The sequence below is a fragment of the Rattus rattus genome, chromosome 1 (genome assembly GCF_011064425.1).
Source record: "Rattus rattus isolate New Zealand chromosome 1, Rrattus_CSIRO_v1, whole genome shotgun sequence".
NCBI classification, from domain to species: Eukaryota; Metazoa; Chordata; class Mammalia; order Rodentia; family Muridae; genus Rattus; species Rattus rattus.
In genome coordinates, this window is record NC_046154.1 from 42,253,934 (window position 1) to 42,277,136 (window position 23,203).

At 42.6% G+C, this 23,203-nt stretch overlaps 1 pseudogene; it reads right to left on the minus strand.

The window, feature by feature from the left end:
• Positions 1-19,881: 19,881 nt before the first annotated feature.
• On the minus strand, positions 19,882-20,400 carry LOC116888551 (annotated as a pseudogene).
• Between the last annotated feature and the right edge of the window lie 2,803 nt (positions 20,401-23,203).

Below are 23,203 nucleotides of genomic sequence, written 5' to 3' on the forward strand. Positions count from 1 at the left end.
AAGAACTTACAGTGGACAGAGGGGCAAGCTGGCAAGGCCGACTGAGCAGCCAAGTTTGAGATCAGAGTTTCTCCTGTCCTTGGGTAAGAGTCAATGGGCTTCTGTAGCAGTGGTCAGCTGGGAGGATCGTTCCTTGAAGTAGGAAAGAGATTCAGGCTATGGATACTGGAAACAAGGAACAAAGTTGCTTTGCTGCTACTGACAGAATGTTAGGTTTCCCTCTCCTCATAATCATAGAGGGAACTGGTAGCCAGGAGAGTTGGACTTCAGTGGTGCAAAGAACTCTGGGAAAGGAGGCTACCACAGATTATAAGGACGCCCAAGATTGGTTTATCCTAGTCGTGCTGACAGAGTTGTAAGTATGGGCATGCAGCTGGCAGCGGACACCGAGGGCTCTGAGACACAGACAGTGGAAGTGAATGTGTCAGACAAACTTGTGTCCCATCTTTCAATTTTGCTAGTGACAAGCTGGACAAAATCCTGCTCAAACACCTCAGCATTTTCCTCTGTATGATGGGATGGCAATGTCTAGCCAGAGGACCTATAAGGAGGGTTCAAGAACTACATGTAATCTTCATAGAAACCTTTGAAATAGGGATCCTGTCATTCTCAGACTGGTTGCTGAGTGAGAGTAACAGTTTCAGGTGACTTGCCAGGATAACCTAGTTTCCTTCCTGACAGAATCCAGCAAGAAGCCTATGTCAATGTGATGCTGGAGTTCCTGTTTGACTGGAGTGTCTCTGCCCTAAGGTTTAATGACCAAGTGAAAGAAAAACCCAGCTTCTGGAAAGCTTCTGGTATCATGATTACCTCCTCTGGAACTGCCTGAGGTCCCAGTTACTCTGCCCCTGCTATTTGCTGGGCTGCACTTCCTAATGCTTGGGCCCCCTCCTTTTGCTATAGTTCTGGAAATTCTATACCACAGAGGTTTCTAGCATGAGCCCAAGAGCCAGGCACCACTGGGTTCCGGAACTGCTGAGGTAGTCTGATAACAGCGCATAAGTAGAGCTATGGAAAGTGCCAGAAAGCTAATGAAGACTCGCCCACCCCCTCGAATTTGAAGCCCAAAGAGAAGTGGCCATGGCATGCAGAGTCTAGATGCAGTCTATGCCTTGTGGGAAAGGAGAGGAGGGTCACAGAGATGTTGGCACTGTGTAAAGTCTTCCTGTTAGAACTTTATATGTAGGATTTAATCAGCAGGAAATCCAGGCAGGACTCATTTTTCCCATTTCTGCTTGAAGCAAGCTGCCTGGGCTGGATCCCCTGTGGCTCAGATCAGTTCAGCAAACATTTATTGAGCACGCATACTGGGTGGTAGACATTTTGCTTTGGATTCATTTTCCGTACCCAGGGGAGTCATTAGGTCTTTGATAGAGGGTGTGTGTCCTTGTGTGCCTCTGGTGGGCCCCTCTCTTTCCTCTCCCTGTCTCTGTTTCTCTCTCTCTCTCTCTCTCTCTCTCTCTCTCTCTCTCTCTCTCTCTCTCTCTCTCTCTCTCTCTTTGTGTGTGTGTGTGTGTGTGTGTGTGTGTGTGTGTGTTTGCTTGTTTTGTGGCTGAGTGTGTGTCTTCATGTGTTTATATATTTATGTGCTTTCCTCTATTTCTGTGATGCCTGTGTGTTTGTGCTTTCATGTGTATGTTTTCATGTATGTCTATATGTGTGAATTTCTTCATGTCTTTATGTGTTGGAAAGGACATGGGAGGGTAGGTTCGATGCATCAGAACGAAAGGCTGTCAATTCTCTTAGCTTTGAGAGGGATCAGCTCCTACTGTGCTCAATGGCAGCCCTGGTAGAAAGGAGCCTAAAATGGGATCTTGATAGCCTTGCACTTCCTTGGAGAAAACTGAAGAGCTGGAGTCTAAACAGTTTTGTGAGGTAGAGAGCTGACTTTTGTGACAGATGTACATCAGAGATACTCCAACCTTCCTGTGAGGAATGGGAAAAGGAAGAGGAAAAGGGAACTGAGGAAGGGCACTGTAGGTGGTCTGGCTTTGGGTCGAAGTGACCTTAAAATATCTAGTCATGGGGGAGTTCAATGCTTTCTTATTCACAATGCTTTTTCACAAGAAACCAACCCCAAGTACCCTGAGGCAGCACCAATAGGCAGACAGCAAGGGGCAGGCTGTCTGTGTGAGAGCACAGGCACATCTGAACACTCTTTTCCCTCAGCCCTGATGGCCAACTGAACTAATCATCTTTAGGAGTAGGGACCACAAACAGGATATCTTGCCAGGTTGGAGAGCGACTGATTGTTCAAATCAAAAGTAGAGAAACCTACATCCCTGATAAGTCAAGGATGGAAGGATCATAGAGGTGGATTCTTACCTTCAGACGTGGAAGGGCTTCTTGGCAGAAGGTGCTCCTTTAAGACGGTGACTTTCAGACTTGGAAGTGTTTATCAGAGGCTGGGGTGGCTCATTAGTAAGGCTGGGCCATCAGCAACAGTTGTAGAAAGATCAGACCATGAGCTATTTTGTGGGATGTGTTTCCTGCCTTAATTCTTTGACTGAGTAGAGGGCTGCTGGTGCAGTATGTAAATGGCTGCCCCCAATCCTCATAAATAACACCTCCTCAGGATTTACTGATGATAACGGAAGATAAACCCAGTCTAGTAATCACGGACATGCTTTTCTGCAGTGCCAGGTCTATTTGAAGATCATCCAGGGTGACTAGCAATGTCTCAGGCATGAAAGGCTGGCTTCCTCCTTGTTCCCTGCTAGATATTTCCAACCTGTGGATTTATTAAGTGGGAGGTGTTTGGCTCCCTCTGGTGGTCATAAAAGTCTTTTTAAAATTAAAAAAGTTCGACAGTAATTGTGCATATTCATGACTGTAGTGTGATGCTGTGACACATGCATGAATATTTCATGATCATAACTAAGGAATTTGCATGTCTACCCTCCCACGGCTTTATTTCAATTAGAATTGTTCAGAGGATGGGAACATTAAAAAATCCTATCACTTCTCCTTAAAAGGGGGAAAATACTCATAGGAGAGGATATGGAGGCAACATTTGGAGCAGAGATTGAATGAATGGCCATTCAGAGCCTGCCCCACATGTGGCCCATATACATACAGCCACCAAAACTAGATAAGATGGATGAAGCTAAGAAGTGCATGCTGACAGGAACTGGATATATATCTCTCCTGTGAGACACAGCCAGAGCATGTCAAATATAGAGGTGAATGCTAGCAGCAAACCACTGAACTGAGAATGGGACCCCCGTTGGAGGAATTAGAGAAAGGATTGAAGGAGCTGAAGGGGCTTGCAACCCCTTAAGAACAACAATGCCAACCAACTAGAGCTTCTAGGGACTAAACCACTACCCAAAGGTTATACATGGACTGACCCACAGCTCCAGCTGCAGATGTAGCAGAGGATGGCCTTGTTGGGCACCAGTGGAAGGAGAAGCCCTTGGTCCTGCCAAGGTTGGCCCCCCACCCCAGTGTAAGGGAATGTTGGGGGTGGAGGTAAAGGGGGTGGATGGGGAGGGGAACAAACACCCTTATAGAAGAAGGGGAGAGGGAGTGCATAGGGGGCTTATGGACAGAAAACTAGGAAAAGGAATAACATTTGAAATGTAAATAAAGAAATATTCAATAAAAAGAAAGTGAAACAGAAAAAAATAATCCTCCTATCTAGTTGTTTTGGAACGTACAACTCATCACCACTAAATACTGTAACCCTTTTGTCAGTAGTTTAGTAAATAGCACTTATCATCTAGTCTGTTTGCAACGACTTTCAGTAATGGAAGACAAAAATTACCGCATGGGAAATGTGTGGTGGACCCAAGGGGTAGCAGGCTACTTAAGAATGGGGTTTCTGGAATGTTGTAGGTAATCTGCATAACTCTGATGTCTTAGTGAACAAAATGGAGACCTGGAGGCTAGCTGGAACCAAAGGGTAGCTGTGAGCTAGACTCAGAACCCCACAACACATCTGAGGTTGAGCATAAGATACTGTTAGCTGAGGGGCCTCAAAGCCTCTCTGCCTGTGTAATCATAGGATCGGCCGTGTTGGCTGTGTTCATTCCGGGGCTGCACTTACCAATCATCTGGAAGGTTAAAGCGTACTGACAGCTAGATCCTGACTCAACGGATACTGTCTTCACATGTCTGAAGTGGGAGTATGCACTAAAACAAAACAAAACAAAACAAACAAACAATAATAAACATCCATTAACAACAAAAACCTTAGGGTCTGGGGGTCAGATGACTCACCGCTAAGGGTGGCTGATGCCAAGTCTGATGACATTCGTTCCATCCTGAGATCCCACATGGTGGAAAGAGAGAATTGACTCCCATGAATTGCCCTTTGACCTTTACATGAGCAATATGATATGCACAACCCCTTCCCCAACATGTTCACATGAAAAGAAATAAGATAAACTGTAACGAAATTTCTTTTAAAAGGCTCCTTAGGTGATTCCAGGGTGGCAGAGAAAGGCTTAAAAACACCTAGATATTTCAGGGGAGACCAGTCTGGCTGTTATTGTCTCTAATTCAGAGATCGTTTTTGAGCAATTTCCATGTGTAACTTGTGTTCTATAGCCAATGGCATTATTTTACCCTTAGGACAACAGGCTGACATATGTCACCCATAAACCTAGACATAGATGTGGATGTTTACATCCATAAAGAGGTCTCAGCAATAAACCCGAGTGATCTGATTTGTTCCCTATGCCTCTAATTTAAATAAGTGTGCATTATAAGGAAACCTGTACCCCGAGTATACAGAATAGCAGTGACACTTTGGTTCACGGCCATTTTGCTAAGGTTCACATTATATTAACTCAGGATTCATGGTGTACGGAGCACACATGTGCTCGCTAGAGAGAGACATCCTTAGGGCATGTGTCCAGACCTCTAGACTTTGTCACTTCCACAAGCACTATTACTGCAATCTCTGCTCTTTCCTGTGTCCTTGTGAGAAATTTAACATCGATGGGAAAAGGCAAGAAAAAGACGAGCTACAAGGTAGGGCTATGTTTGAATTAGCAGAGTGCTTTCTTTCTTTTCTTTCTTTCTTTCTTTCTTTCTTTCTTTCTTTCTTTCTTTCTTTCTTTCTTTCTTTCCTTCTTTCTTTCCTTTCTCTTTCTTTCTTTCTTTCTTTTCTTTTTCTTTCTTTCTTTCTTTTTTTGGAGTGAGCTGTTCCTATTAGGATCATTTAGAGGGCAGACATTATTCTGAAGTGCTTGGAGAAAACCATGTGCTGAAAGAGGAAGTGTGAAGCATATTTTAGACTCATGCCTCACTCCTCCTGCACTCTCTCTGACCATTGAATAGGCATTCGCAAGAGATGGCTAAGTGGGTCCAGATGGGGCTACACCCAGATGACAGGAGCTCTGGATCAGATTAACAAGAAACCACACAAAACAGTGTCAGCAGTAAGAACCACACCTGATTGAGTGCTACCCGACACCAGATGCCTTGCTGCAGACACCTGAACATGAAAACAGGTTGCACGACTTTTTCTTGTTATTGCTCAAGGTCTACCTGCCTGTAATAGCTCTCCTCCCTGACTTTTCCAAGAATACTGTTCGGCAGGAAGAATTTGCAATGCTCCCAAATGAACTCAGCCTGTCAGGGTCTGATCTTGTTGTTGTCAGAGAGCAAGACACAATTTAGCCTCTCAGGAGCAGGATGCCGTGCAAAGGGCACTTTTTATTAGCCTAAAAGAATCCTGGTATGGTCATTTCACTTTTCGGTGTGATCTTTTGGTTGTTTGCAGTAACTGAAAGATGCAGCCAAGGTATTAGGAACAAAATCAAAGGACTGAATCAAGGTAAGAAACTATCTGTCAACTGCTAGATTGAAGCCACAAGACGGTTCTTTGGATGAAAAAAAGTGTAAACTTCTGTCTTGGCAGCTTATCACACATGTGTACACATTTTAATATTTTGAAAAATAGGTGAGATAGTCTCATAGTTGACATTGGTTCCCAATTTTTAGAGATGTCCAGGGTATCCCTCTGGTGGGAAGTAGAGGGAGGATGATGACCAATCCAGTCCAGAAAGTGAACTGTCATATGAATTGGCCAAGCATGGCTCTAGATTTAAGAGTTAAGAGTAGAAATTGATGCTGGTTGGCTGGAGCTACGAAATTAACGGTGATTAAGAAGAGATCAGCATCACTGACGTGAAATCTTATGGGAAACATTTTCTGAGACTACAAAGAAGATGCAATGTTCCGGGAGGCATTTTCTGAGAATACAAAGAAGCTGTGCTCCAGAGATAGCCAAGGTTGTACCATGTGCTGTAGCTGCACTTGGTAATGTATAACAGTTTCCCAGGTGGTACTGGTTTTGAAGGCATGAAGAGGGCACAGAGATTAACTGATGCTTGGTACTGTGAGTGGTCAGGAAAGGCCATTGGTGGAGTCACAGCCTCAGTTGTAGTTCATAGCCCAGGACTAAGGGTACATGCAAACATGCATGACACCATGAAGGGTGAAGCCTAGTTGCAGAAGAGGATCTCAGCATACTGGAGATGCCAGTACTATAGGATGACCACGAAAGCAAGCAGCATCAGTGGAGTAGGGTCAATCAGAGTGTAGAGTGCTCCAGAAGGCAGAGCTGGAAATGTAACCCAAGTCTTTTGGAAGAGCAGAGAAGATCATTTGTAAATCTCAGACATTGGAACAAGAAGTTGTAAGTTTGAAGTTGCCTTGAACGCCCCCATGATGTTAGAGATGACAGAGGAAGGGGATACCTGCTGAGGAAAGTGACTGTAGAGAGTGGAACCAACCAGAAAGAATTGTGCTTCAGTCAAAAAGCTGAAGAGCACTTTTGCATCAGATGTGGAGACAGAGTTTGGAGTTTGCACAGCTGGGTTTTGATCTTGCCTCGGTTTGGCATTTCCTTGCTATGATGTTATGGAATGGTAATGTGTATCCTATGATGCTGGGGCTATGTGATCTGCTTTTTTATTTTTATTTTATAGGAGATTATATTTAAGTGATTGGATGAATCTCAGAAGAGACTTTGAATTTTGGACATTTTACATCGTTGATACTGTTATAGACTATGGAGATTTAAATTGGATTAAGTGCATTTTGCATTATGCTATGGCTAGGTATAGCTCTGTAGATTTAAATGTTTGAAAAAGCCATTGGGGCCCAGGGAGTGAAATGTGATTTAAATATGCTTGGCCCAAGGAGTGGCACTATTAGGAGGTGTGGCCTTGGGGGTGTGTTGCTGTGGGGGTGGGTTTTGAGACCCTCCTCCTAGTTGCCAGAAGATGCAGAGTCTTCTCTTGTTTGCCTTCCAAACAAGACATAGAACTCTCAGTTCCTCCAGCACCATGCTTTCCTGGATGCTCCCATGCTTCTTGCCATGATAATGGACTGAACCTGTGAACCTGAAAGTCAGCTCCGATTAAATGTCTCCCTTTATAGGAGTTGCGTTGGTCATGGTGTCTCCTCAAAGTAATGGAAACCCTAAGAAGGAGCCTAGGAGCTCAGGAGCCTCAGCCCTGCTCCTTCACTTCACTTCTTTCCTGCTCCTCTTCATTGCTTCTTGTCATCTGACGAGTCAGTCACACCAGCCAGCATAGCTCATAAAAGGGAATGGTTGGAGGATCCAGCATGGGAATGGATGAATCCAGCAGTGCCTGCCTTGGCTCCCAGGTGGGAGCAGACACCAAGAATTGGGCAAGGCACAGAACCTATACAGGATCCTGGGAGGGGGGAAGGGAACTTCATAGGGTGGAGATTTTTTCAGAGTGAGGATTGGTGGAATTTCAAGTCCTGAGTTTGGGGGAGCTCATGAATTAGTAAATTTCCTGTCCATGGATTTGTGAGTTTTAGTGGTCAGGGATTAGTTTCTGTTTGAAGTTCAGGGATTGGTGGGTTTTCCTATTCAGGGATTGGTGGCTTTTGTTCAAATGTTTCTTTCATCTAATATTAGCATAATATGAGAAGGTTCCTGTTGAGGGGCTTAACAGGACAGCTTGTGACAGTTATGACAGTTAGGGAGGTTCAGGGGAGAGGCACAGATGCTGAAGCTTCTCAGGTAGGGGCCCTGGCTATTTTCCTGCCTTGAGGGTTTACAAAATTGGTACAAAGTACATAAAGTTTACAAAGGGAGTCCACTTCAGGGAAAGCCTTTTTTCCAGTTGAGTAGAGTGACTAACCCCTGAGCAGTGTTTGAAAAGTGCGGTTCTAATGAGGCATAGAGAGATCTCCAGCTTGGGAAGGAGGAAGTGGTGAAAGATTCCCTATGTTACAGGAGAGGCTCCTGAAAAGGGCATCACAGCTTCTATTCAATTAGAGGAGAGCTAGTTAGCAGGTAGGCTATGGCCAATAATGTCATTAGTAAGTAGTCCCTTCTCTGGGTAATGTATTGTATCCAAGAGAGCCCTAGAATCTTCAATAATGTCACCATGTTTGTGGTGACACTACCTGTGGCTTATTTGTTCAGAGCCTATATAGTTCAGCTGCAGACATGTTGACCAGAGTGAGCAGTCATATTGGGAGAGACAAAATGAGCAGAGAGAGGCAGAAGGAAAGTGGCATTTGATCTTGGTGTACAAGAAGATACAAATCGTTCTGGGGAATATGCAGTGAATGAGTCCTAGGCATGGAAACAGGAATTTCCTGGAGGATGTGGGCTTGAGCTGTGTCTTCCAGGAAAGGAGCTTAGAAGCTGGGAACTTCTATGAAGTGAGACCTATCTTATTTCTCAGGGTCCCATTGTCCTGACAAGACACCCACAATCACTCATGACCCCAACATATTCAAAGAGCCCTGTAGATCTACCCTGATGTGCTTGAGCACTGCAGGGGAGCAATCTTTCTTCTCACCATCTTGACCTAAATGCTTAGCAACCTTTATTCCCAATAATGTCATTAGTAAGTAGTCCCTTCTCTTGGTAATGTATTGTATCCAAGAGAGCCCTAGAATCTTCAGTGATGTCACCATGTTTGTAGTGACACCAACTTCCTGTGGCTTATTCATTCAGACCTATATAGTTCAGCTGCAGTCATGTTGACCAGGAAGGGCCATTTCTAGTCTGTGCTTGGAATGTGCATCTTCACTATTCATGAAAGACTGAAAAGATTCTAATGGAGCAGAGAGATCTCTGGCTTTGGATGGGGGACGGTGATTGAAGGTCTTCCCTTGTGTCTCCAGGAGGCTCCTGGAAAGGACAGCTTGGCTTCTAGTGATTTGGTACTGTTGGAGGGGAACCTAACAATCCCCCCTCTGGAGCTTCCATTGTATCTCTGAGATTCCTTAGTATTCTCTGTGAGGCCACCAGTATTGTGTTAACAGTAACTGTATTGTGGCAACAGTAACTGTATTTAGCGCATTCAGTGTCTTGAGGTTTTGCTCATAGACATATTGGCCCAACTGCAAAGTCCATTTCAGAGAGAGAATGGAGAGCATAGAGAGAGCAGAGAGAGGTACAAGGAAGCTGACCTTTGGACTTGGTGTAAAGGGGAAGAAATAAATGATCCTTGTGAGGGCAGAATAAATCACAGGCTGGGGATAGGGAGCTTCACGGAGGAGGTAGGCTTGAACTGGGTCTTGCAGGAGTAGGGTTTGTAATCTGGAACCCCTAGCTTCCTAAAAAGCAGATCCAGAGTCAAAGATTTCTGATGGTTAGTTTGACAGAGATCCAAGAACTGACAAACATGAAGCTGTTCTGCTGGGAGCTCCTTAATTTCATTCTGAGTGGCAAAGGATGCTGGGAGGAAGCTCTGTGAGAATAACAAAGTCTCCCTCTCGGGATTGGGTGTTGAAGCACTTCATCCTCAGTGAACTCCTTTAAGTTACATGGCTATGTATGCCAAGAACAGAGAGGGATACTCCCCTGGTCGTGTACCAAGGTCTCACTCATTCAGACACTTTGAACTTGAACACAGGATTAGGGCTTGGTGGTCCTAAGCACTATGGAGTTCAGGACTTACTTGTATCACATCAGATAAGATCTGACGATGTCCTCCAATCCTCTTGCCTAGGCCAGCTTATGTATTTTGGGTCTGGGAGAATGGCAGTAGTGTGTGAGGCATATGTCTAGCTATGGTTGTTGAGAACAGGGACATAGGTAAGGAGCCCAGCGTGAATCCTGCTCTGTCAGGGATTCACTGTGTCTCTAGCATTCCCTCTTCCTCAGGCTTCTATTGGGGACTCAGCATGGTCTCTCCTGGGCCTGTGCCATCAGCTATGCATGTTCACTTGTTTTTATCTACCTACAGGGTCTGCTGGGAAGGCATCATACCAATCCTCCACCATCACTGAGCAGGAACATTGGATGAAGAAATTAGAGAAATTGCCAATTGAGTCCCAGAAAATGAAAAATGAAAGGAACGAACTTTGTGGATTCCTGGCCAATTGCACAAACAAGGACTTAAACCACAGGAGCCACTATCCCCAGTTCCCTGTTGACTGTCTTGTTCCCTTTCTGTTAACTCAGTGTTTGTCATATCACAGAAGGCTGCACAGTTAGGTAGCCCTCACACACAAACTAATTTCCTGTGTGCCTCTTAGAAGCATAAATCACAGATAGTAGAGAGATGGGGAAACAAGCTAGTTTTGCTTCCTCCCTGTGAGAAGCATAACCTGTTACCTGGATCACGGTCTGGGCATACGGGCTGTACTGTGTGAGTTTTCATGTATTTTATGAGGCTTTGACAGGAATTGGCTCATGCAAGATGCTAGGCAATGTGAGTATATGGTGAATCTTTTTTTGTGGGTTTTTTTTTTTAGGTCAGTGGGGTCTGACTGGTCCTGCCAATAGCTGGCAGGGCCTTGCTCCACTTCATGCCCTCAGTGTGTGATTGGAAAACCTGGAGGTCATCCCTGCTCTTCCCTGGTTTTGTTCATTATTCTCTGAAAAAATGCACCATGCCAGGTCCCTGTATTTATTGGGAATGCTAAGTATGTGTGTGTGTGTGTGTGTGTGTGTGTGTGTGTGTGTGTGTGTGTGTGTGTGTGTCTTTACCTCCAGAGTTCAAGATAGGTCCTAAGGATTTGCCAGTCTCGAAGGTTCCAGGTGATCCTAATGATGAAGCCATGGAATTCCACTTTGAGCAGCAGAGCCCTTTGCCCCAGTGCGCGCCTTGGTGACAAACTGAAATCACCTGGTAAATTTACAAAGCCTCTTCCCTGGAAATATTGGTTATGTCCTCGGGGGCATTCCTGTAGCAATAGGAACCCAGTATGAATCCCTGTTCTGAAAACAGAAGAAATGTCTTCAAGGGTTTCTGGTGGGCCTAGGACTGTGGTACAGATTTCTGGGAACTTCTTAGAGAGCTGGAGTCTTCCTACAGTCCCACTAAGCTTATCCAGCCCAGATCCCTCCTTTTTGTACCCTGCCTACTTTGGTCTGGGCATGGATAATAACTTTAAGTACCAGGAGAACCAGCACATAGGAGCAAGGATTTTGCATCTCCTGGAAGGGAGTAGTCCAGGACACAAACTGAATTAATCTGATCCTTGGATCCTGTATTCATGGGGTTCTTTGCACCCAGGGGTGTGCCCTACCTCAGGCCGAACTTTGAATTGGAGATGCTAAATATGCAACATCAGAAGGTTATGTGGGACCTGCAGAAAATTCACCTAGGACATAAGAGTCTGGTCAGCCAGAACTTTGGACACCAGAGTCATGGGTCTCACTTGAAATATCTCCTATGCATAATCTACATTGAACTGTTCAGCCAGCATGATGTCCTCAATGCTCTTCTATGATGTGTGTCTGTCTGTGCAGATGTGTATATTGGTGGGCAAAGCTGGCTGACAAGCACTCTTCGGATCCCCTGTACCCTCTCATGTGGATTGTCTTTTCTCATTTCCTACAAGGTTTGTTTGCTCAAAGAGAGGAAGAACATGGTGACTTTCTTTACATTTTTATACAGTTTTATTGTTTTGTAACTAACATGTTTTTACTATATTAAAACTTCAATATAGCTTTAAAAAAAATAAAAGTAAACTTCTTTACTTTCCCTGCACATGCCCATGGAAATTCGTGGTATGTCTTATTGGCCTCACCCTAAGGATGCATGGAATCCTCCAGTGCATCCCTCTGCTAACATTGTCCTGCTGACTAGAGCATGTGTATTGCTGTGTTTCAGGACAGATTCTCCCTCACAGTTGTGCAGAGTGCTGCATTTCAGTAGGATCTCTGCAGTGTATTCATTAGCCTCCTTCTGGCTGACCCTGGGCCCCTTTTCATATCACAAAAACTGTAATGTGTTGAAAAGTTCCTGGGTAAGGACCACGAGTCACTGTCTTCCTCTGTTGCTAGCAAGGTCTGCAGTGCAGGAACCAGGGTAGGTTTAGTGGGGCTGATATGATGTTTCAACTTGAAGCTTGCTAGGGGCTTTGTTTGGAGGCCTCTTTCTTGGGAACATGTTCTTTTTTGTTAAAAAAAAAGGAAAAGTTGCATTTTGTTTTATAACTCTTTGTCTCTATAAACTTACTTAGCTACATTGTGTGTTCTTTGTGTGTTCTTTTATCTGTCTCCTAACATCTTCTCTCGCTCAGTTCTGCTTCTCCTTGATAAGCTGTCACCGACTGTCTTCTCAGTCTGCCAACCCAATTCATTTTCAAGTGTGGGCTCATTTAAAGGGCCAGACACATAAAATATTTCACAGTGCATTTACTCCCTTTTGTTTTAGCTAAGCGCTCAGTTTTGTAGCTGTTTCTCAATTATTTCCAATGTCTTTTCCAGGTTCTCAGGTGTCTGATGTGATCTTTCTGATGATCGATCAGGAGCATATCCACAACGTAAGGCCCTCACAGGGATGATGTCTTTTCTGTAATTTGAGTCCTTCCTCATGAACCTTTCTTATTTCATGGGCCATCTTATCTGCTAACATCTTGTGCTTTGGAGTTCCTTTTCGAAGTCTCAGTCTCTGTCCCCAGTTCTGTGAAGCTTTGCTTATAGTCTCCATTTCGGCTTTCAGGATGCTGTATTCAGCATTGTTGCTCTTATTGCCCTGCTCCTTAGCCTGTTGCTGATCTGCATTGAGCATGGCTGTCTTTTATAGGAGACCAAAATCATCATATTCTTGTTCCCCTTTTAAAGAAAGAGTGAAGCATTCGCATTTTGGTCATCCTTCTTGAGTTTCATGTGTTCTGTGCATCTAGGGTAATTCAAGCATTTGGGCTAATAGCCACTTATCAATGAGTGCATACCATGTGTGTTTTTCTGTGATTGGGTTACCTCACTCAGGATGATATTTTCCAGTTCCATCCATTTGCCTATGAATTTTATAAAGTCATTTTTTTTTATTAACTTGAGTATTTCTTATATACATTTCAAGAGTTATTCCCTTTCCCGGTTTCCGGGCAAACATCCCCCTCCTCCCCCCTCCCCTTCTTTATGGGTGTTCCCCTCCCCATCCTCCCCCCATTGCCGCCCTCCCCCCAACAATCTAGTTCACTGGGGGTTCAGTCTTAGCAGGACCCAGGGCTTCCCCTTCCACTGGTGCTCTTACTAGGATATTCATTGCTTCCTATGAGGTCAGAGTCCAGGGTCAGTCCATGTATAGTCTTTAGGTAGTGGCTTAGTCCCTGGAAGCTCTGGTTGCTTGGCATTGTTGTTCATATGGGGTCTCGAGCCCCTTCGAGCTCTTCCAGTCCTTTCTCTGATTCCTTCAACAGGGGTTCCGTTCTCAGTTCAGTGGTTTGCTGCTGGCATTCGCCTATGTATTTGCTGTATTCTGCCTGTGTCTCTCAGGAGAGATCAACATCCGGTTCCTGTCAGCCTGCACTTCTTTGCTTCATCCATCTTGTCTAATTGGGTGGCTGTATATGTATGGGCGACATGTGGGGCAGACTCTGAATGGGCATTCCTTCAGCCTCTGTTCTAAACTTTGCCTCCCTATTCCCTGCCAAGGGTATTCTTGTTCCCCTTTTAAAGAAAGAGTGAAGCATTCGCATTTTGGTCATCCTTCTTGAGTTTCATGTGTTCTAGGCATCTAGGGTAATTCAAGCATTTGGGCTAATAGCCACTTATCAATGAGTGCATACCATGTGTGTTTTTCTGTGATTGGGTTACCTCACTCAGGATGATATTTTCCAGTTCCAACCATTTGCCTAGGAATTTCATAAAGTCATTGTTTTTGATAGCTGAGTAATATTCCATTGTGTAGATGTACCACATTTTCTGTATCCATTTCTCTGTTGAAGGGCATCTGGTTCTTTCCAGCTTCTGGCTATTATAAATAAGGCTGCGATGAACATAGTGGAGCACGTGTCTTTTTTATATGTTGGGGCATCTTTTGGGTATATGCCCAAGAGAGGTATAGCTGGATCCTCAGGCAGTTCAATGTCCAATTTTCTGAGGAACCTCCAGACTGATTTCCAGAATGGTTGTACCAGTCTGCAATCCCACCAACAATGGAGAAGTGTTCCTCTTTCTCCACATCCTCACCAGCATTTGCTGTCACCTGAGTTTTTGATCTTAGCCATTCTCACTGGTGTGAGGTGAAATCTCAGGGTTGTTTTGATTTGCATTTCCCTTATGACTAAACATGTTAAACATTTTTTTAGGTGTTTCTCAGCCATTCAGCATTCCTCAGCTGTGTTTAGCTCTGAACCCCATTTTTTAATAGGGTTATTTGTCTCCCTGTGGTCTAACTTCTTGAGTTCTTTGTATATTTTGGATATAAGCCCTCTATCTGTTGTAGGATTGGTAAAGATCTTTTCCCAATCTGTTGGTTGCCATTTTGTTCTAACCACAGTGTCCTTTGCCTTACAGAAGCTTTGCAGTTTTATGAGAGCCCATTTGTCGATGCTTGATCTTAGAGCATAAGCCATTGGTGTTTTGTTCAGGAAATTTTTTCCAGTGCCCATGTGTTCCAGATGCTTCCCTAGTTTTTCTTCTATTAGTTTGAGTGTGTCTGGTTTGATGTGGAGGTCCTTGATCCACTTGGACTTAAGCTTTGTACAGGGTGATAAGCATGGATCGATCTGCATTCTTCTACATGTTGACCTCCAGTTGAACCAGCACCATTTGCTGAAAATGCGATCTTTTTTCCATTGGAAGGTTTTGACTCCTTTGTCAAAAATCAAGTGACCATAGGTGTGTGGGTTCATTTCTGGGTCTTCAATTCTATTCCATTGGTCTAACTGTCTGTCTCTGTACCAATACCATGCAGTTTTTATCACTATTGCTCTGTAATACTGCTTGAGTTCAGGGATAGTGATTCCCCCAGAAGTCCTTTTATTGTTGAGGATAGTTTTAGCTATCCTGGGCTTATTGTTATTCCAGATGAATTTGCAAATTATTCTAACTCTATGAAGAATTGGATTGGTATTTTGATGGTATTTTGAATCTGTAGATTGCTTTTGGTAAAATGGCCATTTTTACTATATTAATCCTGCCAATCCATGAGCATGGGAAATCTTTCCATCTTCTGAGGTCTTCTTCAATTTCTTTCTTCAGGGGCTTGAAGTTCTTATCATACAGATCTTTTACTTGCTTGGTTAAAGTCACATCGAGGTACTTTATATTATTTGGGACTATTATGAAGGGTGTCATTTCCCTATTTTCTTTCTTGGCTTGTTTCTCTTTTGTGTAGAGGAAGGCTACTGAATTATTTGAGTTAATTTTATACCCAAACTACTTTGCTGAAGTTATCAGGTTTATCCTGGTGCAACTTTTGGGATCGCTTAAATATACTATCATATCATCTGCAATAGTGATATTTTGACTTCTTCTTTTCCAATCTGTATCCCCTTCATCTCCTTTTGTTGTCTGACAGCTCTGGCTAGAACTTGAAGAACTATATTGAATAAGTAGGGAGAGAGTGGGCAGCATTGTCTAGTCCCTGATTTTAGTGGGATTGCTTCAAGTTTGTCTCCATTTAGTTTAATGTTAGTGACTGGTTTGCTGTATATGGCTTTTACTATGTTTAGGTATGGGCCTTGAATTCCTATTCTTTCCAGGACTTTTACGATGAATGCGTGTTAAATTTTGTCAAATGCTTCCTCAGCATCTAATGAAATGATCATGTGGTTTTGTTCTTTCACTTTGTTTATATGATGGATCACGTTGATGGTTTTCCATATATTAAATCATCCCTACATGCCTGGGATGAAGCCTACTTGATCATGGTGGATGATTGTTTTGATGTGCTCTTGGATTAGGTTTGCCAGAATTTTATTGAGTATTTTTGTGTCAATACTCATAAGGGAAATTGGTCTGAAGTTCTCTTTCTTTGCTGGGTCTTTGTGTGGTTTAGGTATAAGAGTAATTGTGGCTTCATAGAAGGAATTCGGTAGTGCTCCATCTGTTTCAGTTTTGTGGAATAGTTTGGATAGTATTGGTATGAGGTCTTCTATGAAGGTCTGATAGAATTCTGCACTAAACCCGTCTGGACCTGGGCTCTTTTTGGTTGGGAGACCTTTAATGACTGCTTCTATTTCCTTAGGATTTGTGGGGTTGTTTAACTGGTTTATCTGTTCCTGATTTAACTTCAGTACCTGGTATCTGTCTAGGAAATTGTCCATTTCCTGCAGATTTTCAAGTTTTGTTTAATATAAGCTTTTGTAGTAAGATCTGATGGTTTTTTGAATTTCCTCTGATTCTGTAGTTATGTCTCCCTTTTCATTTCTGATTTTGTTAATTTGGACACACTCTCTATGTCCTCTTGTTAGTCTGGCTAAGGGTTCATCTATGTTGTTGATTTTCTCAAAGAACCAACTTTTGGTTCTGTTGATTCTTTGTATGGTCCTTTTTGTTTCTACTTGGTTGATTTCAGCTCTGAGTTTGATTATTTCTTGCCTTCTACTCCTCCTGGGTGTATTTGCTTCGTTTTGTTCTAGAGCTTTTAGGTGTGCTGTCAAGCTGTTGTGCTCTCTCCTGTTTCTTTCTGCAGGCACTCAGAGCTCTGAGTTTTTCTCTTAGCACAGCTTTCATTGTGTCCCATAAGTTTGGGTATGTTGTACCTTCATTTTCATTAAATTCTAAGAAGTTTTTAATTTCTTTCTTTATTTCTTCCTTGACCAGGTTATCGTTGAGTAGAGCATTGTTCAACTTCCACGTATATGTGGGCATTCTTCCCTTACTGTCATTGAAGACCAGCTTTAGGCCGTGGTGGTCTGATAGCACACATGGGATTATTTCTATCTTTCTGTACCTGTTGAGGCCTGTTTTTTTGACCAATTATATAGTCAATTTTGGAGAAAGTACCATGAGGAGCTGAGAAGAATGTATATCCTTTTGCTTTAGGATAGAATGTTCTAAAAATATCTGTTAAGTCCATTTGGTTCATGACTTCTCTTAGTCTGTCTACATCTCTGTTTAATTTCTGTTTCCATGATCTGTCCATTGATGAGAGTGGGGTGTTGAAATCTCCTACTATTATTGTGTGAGGTGCAATGTGTGTTTTGAGCTTTAGTAAGGTTTCTTTTTACGTATGTAGGTGCCCTTGTATTTGGAGCATAGATATTTAGGATTGAGAGTTCATCTTGGTGGATTTTTCCTTTGATAAATATGAAGTGTCCTTCCTTATCTTTTTTGATGACTTTTAGTTGAAAATTAATTTTATTCGATATTAGAATGGCTACTCCAGCTTGCTTCTTCAGACCATTTGTTTGGAAAGTTGTTTTCCAGCCTTTCACTCTGAGGTAGTGTCTGTCTTGGTCTCTGAGGTGTGTTTCCTGAACGCAGCAGAATGCAGGGTCCTCATTGCATATCCAGTTTGTTAATCTATGTCTTTTTATTGGGGAGTTGAGACCATTGATGTTGAGAGATATTAGGGAATAGTGATTATTGCTTCCTGTTATATTCAGATTTGGATGTGAGGTTATGTTTGTGCACTTTTCTTCTCTTTTTTTTGTTGCCAAGACGATTAGTTTCTTGCTTTTTCTAGGGTGTAGCTTGCCTCCTTATGTTGGGCTTTACCATTTATTATCCTTTGTAGTGCTGGATTTGCAGAAAGATATTGTGTAAATTTGGTTTTGTCATGGAATATCTTGGTTTCTCCATCTATGTTAATTGAGAGTTTTCCAGGATACAGTAACCTGGACTGGCATTTGTGTTCTCTTAGGGTCTGTACGACATCTGTCCAGGATCTTCTGGCTTTCATAGTCCCTGGTGAGAAGTCTGGTGTGATTCTGATAGGTCTGCCTTTATATGTTACTTGACCTTTTCCCCTTCCTGCTTTTAATATTCTTTCTTTATTTTGTGCATTTGGTGTTTTGACTATTATGTGACTGGAGGTGTTTCTTTTCTGGTCCAATCTATTTGGAGTTCTGTAGGCTTCTTGTATGCCTATGGGTATCTCTTTTTTTAGGTTAGGGAAGTTTTCTTCTATGATTTTGTTGAAGATATGTACTGGTCCTTTGAGCTGGGAGTCTTCACTCTCTTCTATACCTATTATCCTTAGGTTTGATCTTCTCATTGAGTCCTGGATTTCCTGTATGTTTTGGACCAGTAGCTTTTTCCGTTTTATCTTTGACAGCTGTGTCGATGATTTATTTCTATGGAATCTTCTGCTCCTGAGATTCTCTCTTCTATCTCTTGTATTCTGTTGGTGATGCTTGGATCTACGGCTCCTTGTCTCTTCCGTTGGTTTTCTATATCCAGGGTTGTTTCCATGTGTTCTTTCTTTATTGCTTCTATTTCCATTTTTAATTCCTTCAGCTGTTTGATTGTGTGTTCCTGCAATTCTTTCAGGGATTTTTGTGATTCCTCGATATAGGCTTCTACTTGTTTATTTATGTTTTCCTGCATTTCTCTAAGGGAGTTCTTCATGTCTTTCTTGAAGTCCTCCAGCATCATGATCAAATATGATTTTAAATCTAGTTCTTGCTTTTGTGGTGTGTTTGGATATTCAGTGTTTGCTTTGGTGGGAGAATTGGGCTCCGATGATGCCATGTAGTCTTGGTTTCTGTTGCTTGGGTTCCTGTGCTTGCCTCTCGCCATCAGATTATCTCTGGTGTTACTTTGTTCTGCTATTTCTGACAGTGGCTAGGCTGTCCTATAAGCCTGTGTGTCAGGAGTGCTGTAGACCTGTTTTCCTGTTTTTTTTTTCAGCCAGTTATGGGAACAGAGTGTTCTGCTTTGGGGCGTGTAGTTTTTCTTGTCTACTGGTCTTCAGCTGTTCCTGTGGGCCTGTGTCCTGAGTTCACCAGTCAGGTCGCTTGGAGTCGAAAAGTTGGTCTTACCTGCAGTCCTGAGGCTCAAGTTTGCTCATGGGTGTTGCTTTTGACCTCTCCGTGAGGGAAGCAACCAGGAGGACCCGGGCCGCCCTTTCCGGGAGCCCCCGTGCACTGGGGTCCCAGATGGCATTTGGTGTTTTCCTCTGGAGTCAGAAATGTGGGCAGAGTGTAGTCTCTTCTGGCTTCCCAGGTGTCTCTGCCTCTCTGAAGGTTTAGCTCTCCCTCCCTCCCTCAGGATTTGGGTGCAGAGAACTGTTGATCCGGTCCCTTCAGGTTCTGGTGGTGTCTGGGGCGCAGGGGACCTGCAGCTCCAGTGCCCCTATCTACCGTTTCCCAGAGGCCATATACAGTTTCCCCTTGGGCCAGGGATGTGGGCAGGGGTAGGCAATATTGGTGGTCTCTTCCACTCTGCAGTCTCAGGAGTGCCCACCTGTGCGGGCGGTGAGCTCTCTCTCCCATGGGGTTTGGGAGAAGTGAGCTGCGAGCGGGGATCAGCGAGGTTGGGAATCCAGCTAAAAACCGGAAGTGTCCGGTCCTAGAGGAATTTTGCCTCTGTGTGTCCTGAGACCACCAGTCAGGTCGCTTGGAGCCGAAAAGTTGGTCTTACCTGCAGTCCTGCGGCTCAAGTTTGCTCGTTTTATTGGAGCCCAGTTCCAGCCAGAGTTTGCCAACTTGTTACAACAGACGTCTGGTGATAGGTGGGTAGAGTGCAGGAAAAACAGGGCCATGTTTCTCAGTTAGAGATCCCGAAGTAAGTGAAGTTACTAGCTATTGAATAAACCACTCAAAAGCAGTTTCTTGGCTTTTTCTTACACAGCAGGCAACTTGCCTTTGAAATTCTTCATTTCTGTCTTCCCTCCATTCTTTCGCAGCATCTACATTTTCAGGTGATTCTCCATCTGTCATCATAGAAATGACACTAACCATGATGGTTTCCACAGTATGGGTAGGCAGCCAGCGTTCCCTTGGCTTCTCATAACCATACTTATCCTCCCCAGGCTCATGAAGAATAGAAATGCAAACATCACCAATTTTATCAACATTTGGGTGCCAAATCTCTGTAATGAATTTCATTTTAGGAGGCCAGAGGGGATAATCTTTTGGGAAAGCGAGAGGAGCCTTAAAAACACCACCTTCATAAAGTGTATCTGGAGGACCAATAATAAGGACTTCCCAATGATAGAGATCATTGTCGTCTATTAAATCTGCTGAAAAACCTTCCACTGGATTTTTGTTGAGTTCTGCCAGCTATCTTTGAAGTAGCAGCGCCGACTGCAGCTCCATCATCATCCTCACCAATAGCCCAGGCTGCTGCCGAGACTTCAACTCTGACAAGCTCTGACAGTGACTGGAGCTAGGTGTGTTGAGGAACCTGGGCCCCGAGACTGGAGTGCAGAAGCTGCCAGAGGCAGGTCTTGGGACACCCGAGCAGCACCTTGGCTTTCCTCTCAGAGATTCAAGCCTGGAAGGAGAGGGTACCAGGGACGCTCCTGAGGATCTCTTTTCTACTCTTTCTTTTTTCTTTTTATTTCTTTTTTCTTTTTCTTTTCTTTCTCCTTCCTTCCTTCCTTCCTTCCTTCCTTCCTTCCTTCCTTCCTTTCTTTCTTTTATTTTTTTGGTCAGTGTTCAAGGTTTTCTTAGTTGTAATTGTATCCATAGCTTCTTATTTCCTGTGATGATAAGAACAATTCCATGTCCCGAACACAATACATTGCCACTTTCCATTCTGGTGGTAACACAACCTTATAGTATACAGATTGATTCAATTCCGAATTTTTTCCACAACACAGTGTCTTTCAGGCTCTGTTGATCCTTTCTCATTAATGTTCAGAAAACTTAAAAGTTAACAGAGCATTATTTAGTCCATCCCTGGGGGTCTTTGTTCTTCCTTTTTGCTTTATAAGCATTTTTAAGGTGCAATTAGAGCTTTCTACAACTACTTGTCCTGTAGTCTTGTGTGGTATACCTGTGTTGTGGTTTATATTATAATATGCAAAGAATTCCTTCATCTTATTGGAGACATATGAGATATCATTGTCAGTCTTAATTTGTACACGTCTCCCCATACTAGCCATTGCTTCCAAGAATTGTATAATTATAAAATCAGCCTTTTCAGAGCTCAAAGCAGTTGCTCATCGAAACTCTGAGCATATGTCAATGGTATGTGTACAAATTTACTTTTCAAATTCTGCAAAGTGAAACACATCCATTTCATTTCTTTTGGTACCCTGAGGGTTACTTATAATTTGTAATGAAGTTTGGTTCTACAAAAAGACAAGATGGACATTTTCTTATAATTTACTTGTCTTGTTGCCAAGTGACAGAAAAAAGTTTTGACCGTTACCATTAATATGGTATTTTTCGTGAAGTTTTAAGGCTTCTAACACTTGTTTTAATAATGGTCAGTTTCCTCATTTCCTTGTGCTAGTTGACTTGGCAAGCCTGTAGGAGACAAAATATGGGTTATACTTAATAATTTGTTTCTAATTATTGCAGTTGTATAAAAATGTTAATTCTTAGTTACGAACAGTTTCTGTCTGCAAAATAATTCTTTCTTCATATGGAGAGTAATTATTTTAATAGGTTCAGAAAAGTCAAATAGAACCATAAGAACTTCATACAATTCATTCTCTCTCTCTCTCTCTCTCTCTCTCTCTCTCTCTCTCTCTCTCCCTCCCTCTTTCTCTCTGAACTGAATTACATGGACTTTGGATTACTTTGCTAATTTATTTTTCTGCTTTATAACTGGCCCTTCTCAATTTATTTGCATCAGTAAAAAATGTAGGCACTTCAGGAATTGGCATTTCCATTACAATATAATTAGAGAATCCAATTAGTTCTTTTTATAAATAAAAGGCATTTACTTTTAGGATATTAGATGGTTAATTTCTCCCAAAGAGATTCCACAAGTTCTTTGCCATTCTTCATTGATTACCCATAACAAAGTAATCTCAGCATTAGCACTATGATTTGTGCTGTGTCTATGACTGATAATTGATGAAGTCTTATTTTATAATTTAGTCAGAAACATTTTCTTTGTAGACCTTTAATTTTTTACTTCGTATGCTATGAAAATCCATTCTAAAATACTATCTTTCCTTTGCATAATGAGCCCAGTAGCAGAATGAATCGAAGACAACATAGAGTCCTGTTTGGGATCTATGTGATCACATATGCATCTCGAAGTCTCTATTTAGTTTAACTCTATTAAAGCCCCCACCCCCATATAGTTTCCCGATGGCAAAAATTGCCTTGGATATCTCTTGGACCTACGTTCATTGGTCCAATGGTAACCCTTGCCATATCATCTGCACCCTCCTGGAAGCCTGCATTTTCTGAATTATGTTTTGGAAAGCAATTGCCGTTAGAGGTGCCTTGATCACAATTTTGATTCAAATGTCCCTATTTCCCACAATTAAAAAAACCAGGCCTTTTGATATGAGAGACCTCTAGCTATAGCTTGACCTACTCTCCTAGCTTTGTATAAGTTAGAACCAATATCATTCATGTTCTTTATCCATTCATCTAAGGGCTTAGCTTGTTCTTTCAGTGGCCTTATGACTTTTTACACTCTACATTTTCAGTTTTGAAGGCTAGGGTCTCTATCAACACTTGCCTTGTATCAGGGTATGGTATAGTCTTACTGATGAGATTAATCTTTGTAAAAAACATCAATGATGGCTGCTCCAGAGCCTTAGATTGTTTCTATAAATGATGTTTGATTTCATTTCTGGCTCATAAACTTTGCCCCATGCTCTTAAAGAAACATTGTTCTATGATTATGTCTTCAATTAAACCTGTTCTTGTATATCAGCATAAGAATTTTACCTATCAACTGGACCCTCACCAAATTAATTCCTCTTGCTCTATTGTGCTGTTCCAAATTCATGACTTCTCTTCACTTTGACAACCATTGCCATTTAAGGACCATCCTCTAGTACAACTGTGACCAATGCCCTCTACTCTTAGGGAATACACCTATTCTGAGTATTCCAATGTAATGTTTGTTTCACTTAGGGTGGGTGCATTGAGTAAAATACCATTGCCTCCTTAAACTGTTTTAGGTCCCCCATTTCTATAGAATGCAACC